Genomic DNA, 15,963 nt, shown 5'->3' on the forward strand with positions numbered 1-15,963 from the left:
TTGATGATTTATCTTAACTTTGAGAAAGACCATGTACTGAGAAGGTCATCTTCAGCTGTAGAAAGTGGAGAAAACTAGCTGACTACTAGCATGTGTTCAACATTGCTATCCATTGCTGATTATGGATGTGATTCAACCAGCTCTATCAAACTCCAGCCACTATGGCTTCCTGCTATAATGGACTGGAACTTTTAACTATGAATCAAAATAAACCCCTTTGCAATAAATTTGCTTTGTCAGGTATTTTGTCACAGCAACAGTAGAAGAAAGTAAAACAGATGCTGAGGTTATCTATAACACACTATAGGTAGATGGGCTTTTTGGAGAGTAGACCAGCAGCTGTGTATTTCTGCAGTCTATTGGTGTATCAGCCTTGACCCCAACAACACATGGGTGATCTGCATGATTGTATGGCAAGGCATGATCTGCTGTTTTGAAAGAGAGCTTTCCCTTACAGCCATGGGTATTTAAACACTTGGTTCCTGGTTGGTATTTTTATTTGTGGAGTTTTGGAGGAGTCACAGCTTGATGGAAGAAGTTCATCACTGTGTGAAGCCTCCAGAGTTTAGAGCCTGACCACAATTCCAGTTTACTCTTCCCACCATGTGCTTGGTTTTGAAGATATGATCTCTCAGCTTCCTACTCAGGATACATGCTGCCATGCTGTTTCCACCATTATGTATGCTAAGTCAGTGGAATAGTAATCCAAAATAAACGCCTTCTCCTGTTATTTGCCTTGGTGATGGTACTTCTTCCCACCAACAGAAAAATAACGAATATATACAGGGTGTAGGAATCTGCTAGATCTCTGGACTTTTGTCTCAGTGCTGTTTAGTTTATCTTCATGGCTTCTTGTCAAGGTATATAATGATATAGCTCATTATTGTGTAAGATTTGACTTTATAATCATTTGAGATTATGTTTATTTCCTTGGCAGGTGCGAGGTGGAACGCACTTATTTTTTAAGATTAAATAGTATGGAAATTTCTTATTAAATACATTTGTGATGATAAGAAAATTACTTAAGATAGTGTTTAAGGAAAGAACTCACACTGAATGTGAGAAGTTTAAGCCTGAATCTTGGTGAAAATAGGAAGCCAGTAATAAGATGTACAGGTCAAAAGCCAATTCAAACAATTGATGTGAATTTTTAACTCAGGCTGAAAATATTAATGGTTGTCACAGAGCCTAAAACTTATCTAGGCACACTTTACTGAATAGTAATATTCTCCAAACACATTATCCTCCCCTAAAATAATGAGAACATATATAAAAGACTAATCAGAATGAAAATTTTCATGGCTGAAAATTTGCCAGGTGTGACAAAGCTCATTGGTTTAAAAAAAAGAGCACACATCAGTGAGAATAGGAAGGCAGTAGTATTCTCAAGTGCTTTATGCTCATCTTCTAAGATAGCTGGCATTGCTAAATCCAACAACCTGAGTTTATGGTGAGCAAAAGCTCTCTAGAAGGCTTGAAACAGGGCTGGAGAGCATGTATGTATGTATGTATGTATGTATGTATGTATGTATATATGTATGTTTTTTTTCTTTTCTCATACAATACATTCTGACTGCAATTTCCCCTCCCTCCACTCCTCTTAGTTCCAACACACACACACACACACACACACACACACACACACACACACACACACACACATCCTCTCTCCCCCAAATCCACTCCTCCTTTGTTTCCCTCCAGAAAAGAGCAGGCATCCCAGGGAAATCAACTGAACACAGCATAGCAAGTTACAATAAGACTAGGTACAAATCCTCATATCAAGGCCGGACAAAGCAAACCAGTAGGAGAAAAAGGGTCCCAAGACCAGTCAAAGGAGTCAGAGATAAACCCCGTTACCACTGTTAGGAGTCCGACAATGACACCAAGCTACACAATCATAACTTATATGCAGAAGACCTAGTGGAGACCCATGTAGGATCCTTTAAAAGTCCAGTGATAGTTACCTGTCATTTCTTTTGTGGTCTCATGTTTCCCTAGAAAATCTTATTTATAAGGATGCTAATGCAGTGCAAGAAGATTTTTCTCCTGAGGAATTTGTGAAACACAATTAGTGGCAATTGTTCAAAAGTGTCATGGTTTGAGACAAATGATATCAAGTCATGGCAAATAATAAGTAAAACCCTAATGCAAAATCAAAATTTGAGTATCAAGAAAACCATAATTATGGATAAGGCTGAATGCAAACTCAGGGATGTATTCTTATTCAGGAAAGGACTGTAGAGATTCTAAGCTATTACCTTTGCCTAATATGTGGCCTTGTGTTAGTGAAGAGTGATGTGTAGATATTTATCTAAAAAAATCAAAGTAATAAAAACACAAACAATAATATATCATCCTAAAAAGAAAGGATAGGGATGCAGAATTGTATTTCCAAAGCTACTAAGTTATGTTATTAATATTAGCAGTCTTCAAAAATTAAATATAAACCAATAAAAAATACAAGACACTAAAATTTGCCTTTAATGGAGTATAGATTTTTAATTTACTTGAACAACACATTAAACCAGCTGGTTTAAATATATATAAAGAACTAACATATATATGAAGGACTAAATGGAAATGTGATAAAAAGTCATATGCATTTAAGAATAAATATTAAAGGTGGTGACATAATCAAAAAAGCAAACTGAAGGGTCTAAAAGAAATTTCAAGTGGTAGAATGTATGATTGGCATGCACAAATCACTGGGTGTGTAGCCCTGTCTTTCAATCCCCGCGACCACAAAAAAAAAAAAAAAAAAAAAAAAAAAAATTTGAAATTAAAAAGCAAAAACTCCAGCACTGGCTAAGCCAAGATAAGAAATAGAATTACCAGAAATTTAAGGCCAGCCTGGGCTACAATGTGAGAACCATTCTCAGGAAAGAAAGAAGGAAATAAGGAAAGAAAGAAAGAAAGAAAGAAAGAAAGAAAGAAAGAAAAAAAGAAAGGAAGGAAGGAAGAAAGAAAGAAAGAAAGAAAGAAAGAAAGAAAGAAAAAAAGAAAGGAAGGAAGGAAGAAAGAAAGAAAGAAAGAAAGAAAGAAGGAAAGAAAGAAAAACTAGAAGGGTTCAAAAGCAGATCTGAGGATCTGAACACTTAGAAAAAAAAAACAAATTTGAGGGTCCCTTAATTGATGTTATTCATTTTGTAAAATAGAAATTTTTAAAAAATTAAAAAAGAAAAATGAGCCATCTTAGATCTTATCTATAATCCCATTCCAATAAGATATATAGCATTAAGATTAATATCATGCTGGGCGGTGGTGGCACATGCCTTTAATCCTAGCATTCAGGAGGCAGGGCCAGGCGGATCTCTGTGAGTTCGTGGCCACCCTGAACTACCAAGTGAGTTCCAGGAAAGGCACAAAGCTACACAGAGAAACCCTGTCTCAAAAAACCAAAAAAAAAAAAAAAAAGATTAATATCATATGCTTAATAAGGGGCCATAGGAGAATGAAGATGGGGGGAAACTATCTCTGGTTTAATGATTGAGAATTTCCAAAATTTAATGAAAATTAAAAACTGATATGTCCATGTTGCCTGACTAATGCAGAATTAGCTAAACTTCACAATGACTCACAACCAAGTAAGACTTAACATGTCATTAATAATGATTGATTGAAACTGAGAAGAGCCAGAGTTAAAGAACATCCTGGAAACAGCATGATCAAAATGACACATTCTGAGCCGGGCGGTGGTGGCGCACGCCTTTAATCCCAGCACTCGGGAGGCAGAGCCAGGCGGATCTCTGTGAGTTCGAGGCCAGCCTGGTCTCCATAGCGAGTTCCAGGAAAGGCGCAAAGCTACACAGAGAAACCCTGTCTCGAAAAACCAAAAAAAAAAAAAAAAAAAAAAAAAAATGACACATTCTGTACCAGGTTCTTCAATGAAATAATAATTTATCATTAAGAACCATGATGCTGAATAGGGGCCACAGGATAACATATTCAAGTGCTGGAAAAAAGTGCATCATCCAAGAAATCTATACCCACAACATTATCATAAAAAAAGCAAGAGAAATTCAGATGTTTGCTGAAAAACATTTTAAATTAAATTGGACTGTATTTTTAAAAATATAAGCATCGAAAATCATTCTGAGTGAGGTAACCCAGACACAGAAAGACAAACATGGTACGTATTCACTCATAAGTGGATATTAGGAGTAAAGGATATGATAACCAACCCACAATCTACAGCCCCAGAAAGGCTAGATAACAAGGAGGGCCCAAAGAGGAATGCCTGGTTTTCCCTGGGAAGGGCACATAGAAGGGATCTCCTGGGTAAACTGGGGATTGTAGAGGGGAGTTGGGGGGATGGGATCTTGAGGAACCAGGTTGGGCAGACTGGGTTCTGAGGCTGGTTGGTGGCAGAACTGAGGGAGACAGTAACTGGAAAGAGTTGTCCTGACTGGTAGAGCAGGGGCATTTTTGGGTTATGGAAAAACTTGGCATCAGGGAAACTCTCAGGAATCCACAAGGATTACCCTAGCTAAGACTTGTAGCAATAGTGGAAAGGGTACCTGAACTGGCCATCTCTTGTAAGCAGATTGATGACTACCCTAATTGTCATCAGAGATACTCTATCCAGTAACTGATAGAAGCGAATGCAGAGATCTACAGCAAAACTTTGGGCTGACCTTCTGCATTCCTCCTGATTCTATTAGCCAGAGAGGTCATGATGGGGGAACCCACAGAGACAGCTGACCTGAGCTCATGGGAGCACATGGACTCTGAACCAACAGTTAGGGAACCTTCATGGGACCTATCTAGGCCCTCTGCATGTGTGTGACAGTTGTATAGCTTGGTCTCTTTGTAAGGTTCCTAGCTGTGAGATCAGGACCTGTCCCAGGTGCTTTATTGACTTTTGGAAACCTGTTCTCCATGCTGGATTTCCTTGCCCATCCTTGAGGCAAAGGGAGGTGCTGGGTCCTGCCTCAACTTGATGTGCCATGCTTTGCTCAAGACCATGGGAGGCCTGCCCTTTTCTGATTGGAGACTGAAGATGAGAAGTGGAAAGGGAGGGTGATAGTTGGGAAGTGGGGATTAGGGGGTGGGGATAGGGACACAGGGGCTTGAAGTAGAGGAGAGAAGGAAACTGAGGTCAGTATGTAAAATAAATGAAAAAAATGTTATTTAAATAAAAAAATAAAATAAATTTTAAAGAAAAAATATATAAGTATCAGTATGCACCCTATCCAACAACAGAAAAGAATACCACTCATTGGTAGATGGAGCTGAAGAGGACACTAGATAAAACGGGATTCATATAAAGAAAGGTAGAGCATGAAGCAACTATAAACAACAGCATTTCCATACTGTCATGACTCCTTTAATTTTTGTCTAATTTAAGTGAAAACTGTACATATAAAACTTTTATTTAAGATAGTGGTTGGTGATTAAAGTATATGCATTACTGGATGTGTACTGAAATGTCAGCAGAAAGGCGAAGGGAGATTGGAGGTAGGGTAAGAACTGTTTGCATTAATGTTGAAATTGTTAATGCTAATTTTAACTGGATTTTCTGAAGGCAAAATTTTAATTTTAAGCTATAAGAAAATCATTAAAATTGTATAAGAAAATATGACAAAACCATTTCATTAGTAAACATATATGGAATAAAAGCAAAGGTGGTTCCAAACATCAACTAGAGAAATACAATTTCTACCTATAACTTTCATGTAATGGCTAATAAAGGAAGTCAGTAGAGGGAGTTAAATTGTATCGCATAGTATTCTATCAAGCTATTTTCCTCATGTATTCATCATTTGTAAATCTTCTAAACTTCTAAATCAATATTTTTATGAAAATTCTCTACAAAACTTGCTCAGAGACAACTGCTCGCCTACTGAATAACTCTCAGGCAAGAAAAGCTAGGGATCTCCTCCCAATGTGCTGCTCCTCAATCTGCAGCAGCTGCTTCGCACTGCATCCTTGCATGCGAGAGTCTGTTCCCCAAAGTCATCTTGATATATTCTCCAAGAAAAAGAGATGTTTTGCCACAGGGGGCTAATCCATAAAATTGAATGCCTACTGTGTGTCAAGTAGAAACAGGGACGCATATGTTATTATTTCCTTATTACCAAAGGATTTAAGCTGTAGACATAAAAGTTAAAAGAAATCAATTATTTCAATTTATAGCATATCTGCCATGGTCTGTCTACATCTGTAATTTCAGCCTGGGAGGCTGAGCAGGACTGTCATGAATCTGCGACCAGCAAGTTCTGTATGATGAATTTCAGGCCGGCATAAACAAGACATGTGACCACGTCAACAGCAATTTTTCAAATTATCTTCTCTTAAATTGTCTTAATAATTCACATAAAATCAAAATATTTTTAAAATATCAATTTGGGCCAGGCAGTGGTTTGCTGGACTGCGATAGGTCTTTAATCCCAGCACTCAGAAGGCAGAGAGGCAGGTGGATTTCTTTGAATTTGAGGCCAGCCTACAAAGCTAGTTCAAGAACAGCTGGATTTGTTACACAGAGAAACCCTATCTTGAAAAATGAACTAGTAAGGAGGACCCTAGGAAGGGCGCATGGATCGCCCAATGATTGGGAAATGGATGAGATCTACGTGAGCAAATGTGGGGTGGGGGGCGGTAATGGAAGGCAAGGGACAGGGGATGAGAGCATAGAGGAGTGGAAGGTTCGAGCCGGAATAGGAACAGAGTGGGAGAGCAAGGAAAGAGATACCATGATAAATGAAGACACCATGGGAATAGAGAGAAGCGGAGTGCTAGGGAGGTTCCCAGGAATCCACAAGTATGATTCCACCACAAACTACTGGCAATAGTTGAGAGGGTGCCTGAGCTGGCCTACTCTGGTGATCAGATGGCTGAATACCCTAACTGTTATCATTGAACCCTCATCCAGTGACTGAAGGAAGAAGATGCAGAAATCCATAGCTGGTCCAGGCAGAGATCCAGGAGTCCAATCAAGAAGAGAGAGAAGGGATTCTATGAGCAAGAGATATAGAGACCATGATTGGAAAAAGTACAGAGACAACTAACCAAACTAGTGGAAACACATGAACTGTGGACCAATAGCTGAGGAGCCCCCATGGTACTGGACTAGACCCTCTGGATAAGTGAGACAGTTGTTTAGCTTGAACTGTTTAGGTGGCCCCCAGGCAGTGGGATTGGGTCCTGACTTCAGTGTATGAGCCGGCTTTTTGGAACCTAGTGCCTATGGTGAGACATTTTGTGCAGCCTTGGTGCAGGGTGGAGGGGCTTGAACCTGCCTCAACTGAATGTACCAGGCTCTGCTGACTCCCCATGGGAGACCTTGCCTTGGAGGAGGCGGGAAAAGGGAATGGGTTGAGGGGGAATGCTGGGGAGAAGGAGGAGGTAGGACAGGGGAATCTGTGGTTGGTATGTAAAATGAATAGAAAAATCTCTTAATAAAAAAAAAAATCTCTGCATCCAGATCCCTCAGTAGTTGGATGGGGTTTCTAGCATGACAATTAGGGTGTTTGGCCATCGCATCACCAGAGTAGATCAGTTCAGGCTGTATCTCCACCATTGCCAGCAGTCTGTTGTGGGGGTATCATTGTGGATTTCTGTGGGCCTCTCTAGCACTTTGCTTCTTCCTATTCTCATGTGGTCTTCATTTACCATGGTCTCCTATTCCTTGTTTTCCCTCTCTGTTGTTGATCCAGCTAGGCCCCAGGTGGATCTCTGGGAGTCCAATTAACGAGAATGAGGAGGGTTTATATGAGCGAGAATTGTTGAGACCAAGGTTGGATAAAGCACAGGGACAAAAGGCCAAACAAATGGAAACACATGAACTATGAACCAATGGCTGAGGGGTCACCAACGGGATCAGGCCCTCTGAATGGGTGAGACAGTTGATTGGCTTGATCTGTTTGGGAGGCATCCAGGCAGTGGGACCGGGTCCTATGCTCATTGCATGAGTTGGCTGTTTGAAACGTGGGGCGTATGCAGGGTCCCTTGGCTCAGCCTGGGACTGGACCTGCCTGGTCTGAGTCTACCAGGTTGATCTCAGTGGGCAGGGGAGGCTTTGCCCTGGAGGAGGTGGGAATGGGGGGTGGGCTGGAGGGAAGGTGAGGGGGGTGGGAGGGGGTAGAACAAGGGAATCCATGGCTGATATGTAGAACTGAATTGTATTGCAAAATAAAAATTAAAAAAATTTAAAATAAGAAAAGAAAAAAATGAAAAATTCAATTTGGTCTGTCATAAGTAACTGATAAAAGTGCCTAGTCAATATATATGCTGAATTAGTGAGTATTTTTTCCTTTTGTAGAATAAAGAACTTTTCAGAATATGGAAAGGATACTGAATTCATAGTGCCGTCCTGGATTTGCAAGTTGGCAATGGAATCACCAGCGAACTGTGTGAGAGGCAGGAATTGTGAGGAAAGCAACACTGGTAAGCATGCTTCAGGGGCAGAGCCAAGCAGTGGGGGCATGTCCAAAGGCCAGGAAAAGCCTACTAACAGACTTGACTTTGCAGAGTGCAGAAATAGTGCACATTTGAACACATCTTGATTTTAGCCAAGTGAAACTGAGTTGTTAATTCTTATTCAGAACTACAAAACAGTTTATTTTGATTGAAACCACTAAGTCTGTGATAATTTATAATAGAAGAAATAACATATTAATCCCACTTTTCTTTGACTATAATCATCACTAGTAAAGAGTCTATGCAGAGAGAATTTTTAAAAAGTTATGACCAATCACAGAATACCACTAAATGAATCTGCATATGCCTCCCAGAAGACATACAGGCAATCATTTAATGTTCTTTACATTTAGTTTTCAGCTATGTTTCTATTGCTTTTAAACATATGCAAAACAAATTGATTTCAGTGAGTGTTTAGTAATAAAACTGGTATAATTTTTATATTTTGCTCAATAGAGATTATCTCTGCTCTGATCATAATTTCTGATAAGAAATGGCAATGATGATGCTTATGTAAAAGCATTTGTGGTTTATGAATTTTATGACTCTGTTGTCAAAAACCCCTTATCAGTTTTTATAAAGATGATTTCTCAGAGCACAAGAATGAATATACAACAGTGCATCTGTATATGTGTCCTGTCTGTACATGCACACAGAAATGCACATACACCCGTCTAACTTACCAAGGATATGCAAAATGAGTATCACATTCCATTCACAGTGAGTTTTTCTTACCAAATCTGAAATGCATTTTAAGTACCTCAAATTGCTTCTTCTTAAATTGAAGGAGTATAGACTCTTCCTCAAGACAAATAAGGGAAAGAGGATGTTTAGGTCGACATAGACACATGTGGACAAATGTGGTTTGCTATATATCCTGTATCAAATTGGAGGGATTCCACTCCCATTATCTTTTCACTCTGATAAAACTGAGAATGAACTTAAGTTCATGTCCCTAAGGAAATTAAACAGACTGGTAAATGTTATGTAAATTGTATCCAAATTCTAGCCCTATATTGTTTTCCATAGAAGAAAACCAAGTGTATCAAGCTTTCACTTGAAAACCTCACTAACATTTCAAATGTTTTTCTTATCCTCTCCTTGATAATAATTATTCTTAGTGAGGCAAGGAGTAATTTCATTGTGTCTTCCATCTGTGTTTCTCTAATGATTAATGATATTGAATGTGTATGTGGGGTGTATGTGCATGTAGAAGGATGTGTGTATGCATATTCATTTGAAAAATATCTAGTTTTATTAAGATCTTTGCATCAGTTTTAACTTTTGTTGTTCTTGTTAGGAAGTTGTTTGGATTTCTTTGTTATTATGAATATTAGATTCTCCCCATATGCACAGATATGCAATTCAATCATCTAAGGGTGTTAGATGGAAACAGAAGACAGAATTCCAAATAGAAAATTGATTTACAATAACTAGCTCCCCCTTCCTCATATCTGGATGAGTTACAAGGAGTCCATTCCATGAGCCACTCCTGTGTTCTCCTACTGTCTCCAATTTTACCATTACTGTTTTGTTTCATGTTTACATGAGTAGCACTGAGTTTTTTTTTCCCAACCTAAAAGTTAGATATATTCTTGCCAGTTACTACAATTGTAAGAAGAAAACTATACTATTGGGTTGAAAGTGTTGTGTTTTGGACTATTCACATGAGTACTTGACACCATGGAAAAAGTGATTACTGTTTATTAAAGTTGCACATAAAATGCTTACGGAGCTCATCCTCTGTCCTTCTGGAGCTTTGTTGCATTTTTGGGAATAAAAAAGTGCTTTCCCAATACCTCTCTGATGATGATACCCCCTACTGAAACTATTCACCACATATAATTCCTATGGAACTGAACTCAGTTGTTTGAAGTCAATTTCAATACAAGAAGATCACCCTCCAGAATATCAGCCCCCAACAGAATCAAACCATCCTTACATATGCTATTAAGTGCTTGTAAAAAGAATTTAAAAATCTCTTTCCCTCTTCTGATTTAACTTCCCATAAATTTTGAAATGAGGATCAGAACCATGACATTTTATTTATGGATTATATCTGTCTACTTTCATTCAAAGAATAGTGTTTTCAGTCCTTTGGCCAAGGTTTCCACAAGTCACAATGTCACTTAGATTATTTTTCTATTAACTTGAAGAGATCTTGAAGACTCACTTTGCAAATTATTTTTTCTCATGGTAAACAAGAACCAATAGAGGAAATTATCCATTCCAGACTTAATCTGTCTTATATCTAGTCTTTCAAAATCTGGAGGCATAATGACTGATAACTATCAAAACTTTAATAAACCATCTGTTAAGGTAATAACTTTACTTCTCTTTAATGAGATTCTGGTAAGTTTTATTATTAGTATTAGTATTAGTATTAGTATTAGTATTATCCTTAGCCTGCTTCTATTGGTGTGAGCTTTCCTTTGAAAGCACAAGATATCTTTGTACACTTAAAAACACAGCCATATCATACATTACACCTGGTATAATTAGATTTTAGCTTTCCTTTTCAAATTTAACTTTGTTATATAGCCTTGGCCAGTCTAATTTTATTAGCGTTACATTTAATTCACATATAAATTTAGGGAGAATTGTCAAAAGAAAAGCTGTAATGAGTTTTTACATATGGGCATGTGAAGCAAATTTACATTTAGTCAAGAATTGGTTATGATCATTAGATGCTTAAACCATTTTTTCAAAAATATTAGCATATGCTAATTTACTAAACTAATGGGTTTTAGGTAATTTGAACACACACACACACACACATATATATATACATATATATATATGTATATATATATACATACGCACACACACACACACACACACACACACATATATATATATATATATATATATATATATATATATATATATATATATATATATATATATATATAAAATGGACTTGGTCATTACCTTCTTTAATCAACCCTACCAAGTTATACATGCTCTTTTTCCCAAATACCCTATCCCTTTCTTTTGCAATCTAGATCATATACTTGTATATGTGCTTCTGAGTTGGGCTTATTTTGTTTGACATAAGCTCTGTACTTTTTTCCTTTATTCCGTAAATTTCAATATTGGGCTAAATACTTAAAAATTACATGCTGTCGTTCTTGTTTAGCTCCTGTTTAGGAAGTCATATTGGTGAGATTTTTCTGCGTGTAGATTCTGACTTTCTTAGGAGGCACACACAATCTTACAGCAAAGTCCCAGGTCTTTTGGCTTTTCCAGTCATCATAACTCTCTTCTGCAGGTTCTCCATATCTTAGATGCAAGAGTTGTTCTTGATCTGTCTGTTGGGACTTGGCTCCACAGCTCTGAACCTGGTTTGCTTGTGGTTTACTGCACTGATCTCCATCTATCATAAAGAGAAGTTTCTGTGATGAGGAGTGAGGGTTACACTTATTTGTAGATATAAGGATAAATATTTAGAATGTAGTTAGGCAGTATATTGGTTTAGTGAAGTGGTGGTTTTATGCTCTTTTCCAAGATCCGTGATTTCTTTAGCCCTGGGTTGTTGGCTAGATTTATATATCAGGCATGATTTCCCTTTTATTGAGTTGGTCTTATGTACAATTAGAGAGCTCTTGGTTATGACCAAGGTATGCATTCTACCACTGCTCCCTTAGGGTTGCCATGCCATGCTGTTTATTGTTGTAGTTCATGGACATAGCTGGTTATGACTGTTGGTTGCTTACTTTCTTTGGAAGCTTGCCTGGTGTTTCCTGGTACTATGAAAGCTAATCTTCAGGGAAGATGCATTCAGGCTATTTCCACAGGGCCCTGTTTGTGAAGTGCATGGTGCCCTAAAATAAGGACTTACCTTCCATCTTAGCAGGAGACATTGTAGGAAAAGAAACAAGTGGCAATTTATATTGCTTGTAATGTTTTGAGAGTCTATTAGCCAACCCTTACTGACATCTCAAAAAGTTCCTGATTCCTTACACTGGGATTTTGTTAGATGGTCTTTGAAGCATAGAGTGAGTATTGTAAGCCCAGATGAGAAATTTTCATTTAATTTACATGAGTAAACTGATAAACATATTTACATGTATTATAGAGTTTTTTAAAACTAGATAATTAAAATTATGATTCCTAATGTTTTCAGACATCCATTTTTTCCATACTTTTATTTTACTTTCTTCTCTTCTTGTTCTGTATTCGTGAAAGGTAGCTATCTTCAAAATACTTGCTAAAATAAATTAGATATTGTAACATGGTTAGAAGATAGTTGATTTTCTTTCTTTTCTTCATACAACCTTCATTTTGATTTACTCTCCTCCAACTACTTTATTTTCCTTTACCCCTACATGACCTACTTAAATTTTCCAATCCCCAGTGTGTCCCCTCTCTACTGTCATGGTATCTAAATTCTACTCTTACACCTCCCTTAAAGCATGCCTACTCAGTGGTTCATATAGTTCATGGCTTTCTAGAGATAAACCACATTGAGCACATAATATTATATTGGACACTAGGATCCACATATAGAGAGAACATACACATTTGTTTTCTTTTACTGGTTCATTCTATTTACCTCCAAATTTCATGATTCCATTTTCATAGAATAAAACATGATTTTGTATGTACACCACATTTTCAGTGGCTGTACTGATGTCCATGTCCTATATTAACACCAAAGGACATGCAGATATCTGTGGTCTATGCCACTTCATGAAGTCATGTAGCTGTCTGTGGGTTGTGCTTCCTCCAAGGACCAAGTTGATGTGAGTAGCTTGTACAGCCACCTGAGGCCATGTTGATTTATGTTGTCCATGCTTCAGCAAAGGGCCATGTTTTGGGTCCATGAGGACTATGTTGATGTCAATGATTCCTGTTACTAATGAAGACCTTACAGATGTCTATGGTCTGTGCTGCTGCTTGAAGCTATGTTGTCTGTGGGCTGGGGTGCCACTGACGGCCATGTCGATGTGACTGGCCTATGCTACCACCTAAGGTCATGTTGATGTCCATGGGTTGGGCTTCTGCCAGAGGCCATGTTGGTGTCCATGGCCTATGTTGGCCTGGAAACCATGCTGATACCTTTGCCCTGTGCTGTGGCCAAGGGATATGATTGTGTCCATGGCCCATGCTGCAGCAGATGGCTGTGTTGTTGTTTGTGGTCATGGAGACCATGTTGAGGTCCATGGCATATGCTGACACTGGAGACCATGTGGATGTCTGTGATTCATGATTTCCCCAGAAACTCCATGGAAGTCCACGATCTGTGCTTCCACTGACTGTAAAGGACAATAGATGACTGCAGACTCACAGTTGAGAAAGAGAAAACTTCCTGTGAACAACCCCTATCCCAAAAAGGTGACACCCTAGATAGGAAACCCAAAAGAGCACTCTTAAAAATTTTGATAAGGATGCTGGTGTAGCTCTCTGCAACTGAGGGTTTCTGGCTTCTGGCAGAGGTGCTGGTGGGGAAGGACTCAGTTTTCTTTAGGAGGCTGGCTACTGGGAGTTTGATGATGCTCCAGTGAGTATATGGACAACACGAATTAGAATTGTAGGTTTTTGTTTGTTGGCTGATTGGTGTTTTTTTTTTTTCTTTCTCCTTTTTATTTGGGGGTTTAGGTCACAAAGGTAGGCCGAACTGGGAGAATTGGGAAGTGAGTGTGATTGGGGTACATTATGTCAAACTCCCAAGTAATTAATAAAAATATTATGTTGGAAGAAAAAAATAAATGCTTTCTGAATTGGACCCCATTTGCCCAAGAATGAAGGGCAATAATTACCTATGGGTCTTCATAGAAGTATAAGGATCTATACAAGCAATGAAACAATCAGTTCAGTAAAGAGGAAGCCCAGAGAATAGGAGAACAAAATAAGAGAGAATCTTTGTCAGGTATACCTCTGAGAGAGGACTAATAGCTAGGCTATGTAAGCAATTCAAAAACAAAGAATTGAAAAAAAAAAAAAACAGAACACAAAAATACATTTTCAAAAGTGGACTTGGGATTTAAACAGAGTTCAAAAGAAAATAAAACTAAAAGTTAAGACATATCTCAAATATCTCATCATCCCTAGCAATTAGTGAAATGGAAAATCAAAACAACTTAGGGATTTCCTTTACATTTCTGTAAGAATGGTGCAGTTCAATGAAACAACTGACAATAAACGCTGATAGGAGTATGGGGGAAATGGATCCCTCCTTCCCTATTGGTAGAATTTCAAACTGTTTCAGCTACTATTGAAATTAGTTTGGTGGACCCTCAAAAGGATATAAATAAATCTCTTGTATGATGGTTTTTTGTCCTTTAAGCCCTAATTTATTTAGATAAATGTCATTCTTATATAAGGAGAGTGGACAGAGTCCATACTGAGAGAGGTTTATAAAACATGTAATTCAAGATTTGTTCATCGAGGGACAATCCTTTCTTTTTATAACAAATTAAGGACTTCAAGATCTGCATCTAGTCTATTCTTAACTTCAGGTCTGTGTATATATTTCCTACTGTATTTTCATTCCACTGGCTACTTACACATACAGTGATTAAAAAAATTTCTTTATAGAATTTATGCTTCAAGGCTGGGTAGTGTATATCATGACCAAATTTTTGGATTTTTACCATTTTTAGTAATTCGTGGTAAACTTTTACAGAAAGTGATTTTCTCTTCTTTTTTTCTTTTGACTTTGGAGACCAGGCCTCATCAAGTAGCCTGTGGTAATCCTGAATTCAGTATGCATCAAGCAGGGGCCTCAAACATGCTATTGTATTGCACGAACCTTCCAAGTTCTATGATTACCAGTATACTTCAACATGACCGGTTCTCCTTGAAGATATTATGGGACTTTGATAGTTTTTCATAAAAATTTCCTTATTTCCCATGCTTTTCAATTGTGCTGATATCAGATATATCTAACCAGTAAGTTCTATTTTAGAGGACTTTCAAAAGTTTCTACGTGGTCGCTTTTGGGAATGTCGTTTATAGTAGTTTCTGAGAGCTGCCATTTTGAATCTCTACAAACTCGGTAGCTTTTTCTGAACTGGTGTTGCCAGCAACCCATGGTTATATCACTTCTTTCTGCCTGTTTTGACATATGGTATTGTCTGTGTTTCAGTGTCCTTAAAACATGGAATCCAATTATACTTAATTAAACAATCACCCTATCCTAATATAATCTCATCTTAACTGTTTACACCTGAAATTAACTAATTCATAAATAAAGTAAAATTCTCTACGAAGCCATACTGACAAAGAGAGCATAATATTGGTACAAAAAAGGTATGTAGACAAACTGCCTGAAATAGAAGACCTAGAAATACACTCACATAGTTATGGACACATATTTTTTTTAAGGTGTCAAAAACACAGTGGTAAAATAAGACAGCCTATTCAGTAAATGGTGCTGGCAAAACTAGCTATCCACCTGCAGAAGAACAAAATTAGATCCATATTTCCCACCCTACAAAAAGTCAATTTAAAGCAACTCAAAGACGTTAATTTGAAACCTAAAATACTAAAATTTATAGAGGAAAATGTAGAGAAAATACTTATAAAAGTATAGGAAAA

Source organism: Peromyscus californicus, unplaced genomic scaffold (assembly GCF_007827085.1).
Source record: "Peromyscus californicus insignis strain IS unplaced genomic scaffold, ASM782708v3 Scaffold_5__1_contigs__length_169319896, whole genome shotgun sequence".
In the NCBI taxonomy this organism is placed as follows: Eukaryota; Metazoa; Chordata; class Mammalia; order Rodentia; family Cricetidae; genus Peromyscus; species Peromyscus californicus.